At 40.4% G+C, this 2,495-nt stretch overlaps 1 long non-coding RNA gene across 1 annotated transcript; it reads left to right on the forward strand.

Annotated features, from left to right (window-relative positions):
• Positions 1-682: 682 nt before the first annotated feature.
• Positions 683-1,694, forward strand: LOC146458624 (uncharacterized). Its single transcript, XR_014858150.1, has 3 exons — positions 683-807; positions 928-1,290; positions 1,466-1,694. It is a non-coding gene; the product is annotated as an uncharacterized LOC146458624 (long non-coding RNA).
• Positions 1,695-2,495: the final 801 nt, after the last annotated feature.

A 2,495-nucleotide genomic window follows, 5' to 3' on the forward strand; every position in this document is an offset into this window, starting at 1 on the left:
AGAGTCAAATATATGAATAACCTGTTGTCCTTTTCCCAGAAATTTGGAAATAACGCTTAACAAACTTGAAAACAAAGCGAACAATAGCCTATTCAAAGCCAACCGCGTCCTGCCTTTCACCGCGGCTTAAGTCAACCGAAAAAACCTAGGTGAAACCGAGGTTCTTATTGCGGTTAGACGAGGTTTTGCCGAGGTGAGGTTTTGCCGCAGATCAAAACCGCGATTCGACCGAGGCAAAATCGCGGTAAATGGTCCAATAGTTTCAGGCGGTACTGTAACCTGCATGTACAATTTCTATTTTTTTATTTTAATAATTTAAATTTGAATTGAATTATTTTCACATATTTTTATAAACTCTACAATTTAATGCAAAAGGTCTTCTTGCTGTGCCATGTTCCTTTTGTTTTTTGTACATTGGAGAAAACTCAACCGAGTCCAAGGTTACACATTTACAGACCATAATTTGTCTGTGTGTGGTTGTATATCCGGGTCATATCTGCCAGCATGAAGATGAGTGCGTGACCCTTTTAAAGGTCACGCACTCATCTTGATGCTGGCCGATATGAAAACGGTCTAGGGGCGTAGCGTGGGATTTTGAAGATGTACGCCCGAGAATAAATTTTTCGTAAGCGCCAAAGGCGCTTACAACTAGGGGGCATGCTCTCCCCGAAAAAGTTGAAATTTAGGGTCTCGGAAATGCCATCTCCTGGTTTTTCTGCGGGGCATTTTCAATAAGTAATGCGGCAAAAATGCAGTAGAAAGTTGTTTATTTTAACCGTTTCCCTAGTGATTTCTGTAAGCTACAGTGTTCTGAAAAGAATAGCCTGTGCCAGGCTCCTAGAGAGACGCACGAAGGAGAACCCCCTCGTTTTCGTCCCCTCGCACTCTCCTTCGCGCCTCTCTCTAGGAGCCTGGAACAGGCAACAGGCTATGAAAAGAAAAAAAAATACAAAGACAATGAAGACAGGTCACAAGCAAAGGGCGAGGCATCGTCCCATAAGACGGGCAAATTTTGTTACCAACCTGACAATATCCACGTTCTTATGTTTATGTATATGAAGGATTGCTAGGGAGCTTAATCTTTGGTCCGTCATCGTACTTCGCGGGGGAGATTTTAGTCTCTTCATGCTACTGAAGCTACGTGCGGCAGTGCATGTAGACACAGAATATGTTAACAATGTTACGAGAGCAACATAGTACACCGGGATAAAATTGGGAGTTTGTGTGATCAAGAGTCTTAACCAAAGTCTGCGGCGTCGCATTCGGATCCATGCCACTCCATCTTGTGAGGTAGACTGCAAGTAGTCCCTTTCTGGTCAGTCGAAAGGGTGCGCTCACACCGCAGCGAGACTGGAGCGAGGAGAAATAAACGAGAAGAGACTCCCCTCCGCTCGTTTGCTCCAGTTTTTTCGCGCTCGGCTATTTCGCGCGACCTCTCAACTATCCAGAAAGGGACTGCTTGCAGTCTACTTGTGAGGCGTTTTTCCTATTTTTGCTTACCACTCGAATGCATTCTGCCATTATTAGTGGCCAGCCCTGAATTATTAATGCTTGGATAATGGGAATTCTAATAAAAAACGCCAGTATAATGTGAAAATATGAAATTATTACCCAGCAAATTGAATGAGAAAAAAAGTTTTATCTCAGATCTCAGCTGTACGCACGGGCGTACGTGCGTATATGGACGCTACGCCCAAGGCATTGTTTGCACATTTTGCATCCCCGTGGTTTAACCACGGGGATGCAAGATGTGCAACCAATGCCTTTGGATAATGTAGCTGTCTCTGTCCAAGAGGATGGACTGGGAAAAATTGTAGTACTGACATTATTTCAGTGTCAGTACTACAATTTTCTCCAGTCCATCCTTTCAAGTTTTTCTAAAAACGCTCGTATACATTTACAAATTGGAATTTCAAGTTATGAAATCAAATAAAGTAGATAGCCATAATATGAAATGGAAAAAGTATATCGACAGTTTAAATGTTAGTTAAAAGTTTAATTTCTTTTAGACTTCAAAGAAAGTATTCACATATCCACGATATTATAAGCTTTTTTATGATATTATATTAATTTTACTAATGCTAATATCTTCGACGTGTTGTCATGAATCGGTAATTTATTTTTCTTTTATGAAGCGAATCCCGAGTCCTATTGTATGAATTTAATAGAGATGCCGTTTAAGTGTTAATTTTTTTGTACTGTTAATAACGCAGTGTGAACAGCGTAAGAGGCTGTAGTGTGAGTTATTGGTTTTAAGTGTTTTAGTTTGTTTCCGTATGATGTGTAGTGTATAGCGTGAATAGTAATATTGTAAGTAGGGTGGGGAAAAATAACAATTATATTTAAAAAAATACGTGTATAGGTTTGTTTAGATGAAATAAAGTGTTTAAAGTCTTTAAAAAAAGTACTGACATTGATGAGTGTGCTATGGGTGGGCTGTCACCTTGTTATCACGGCGGCACCTGTGTAAATAAACCAGGGACTTTTGTTTGTCA

The sequence above is a fragment of the Pavona decussata genome, unplaced genomic scaffold (genome assembly GCF_977016875.1).
Source record: "Pavona decussata unplaced genomic scaffold, jaPavDecu1.1 SCAFFOLD_232, whole genome shotgun sequence".
NCBI lineage: Eukaryota > Metazoa > Cnidaria > Anthozoa > Scleractinia > Agariciidae > Pavona > Pavona decussata.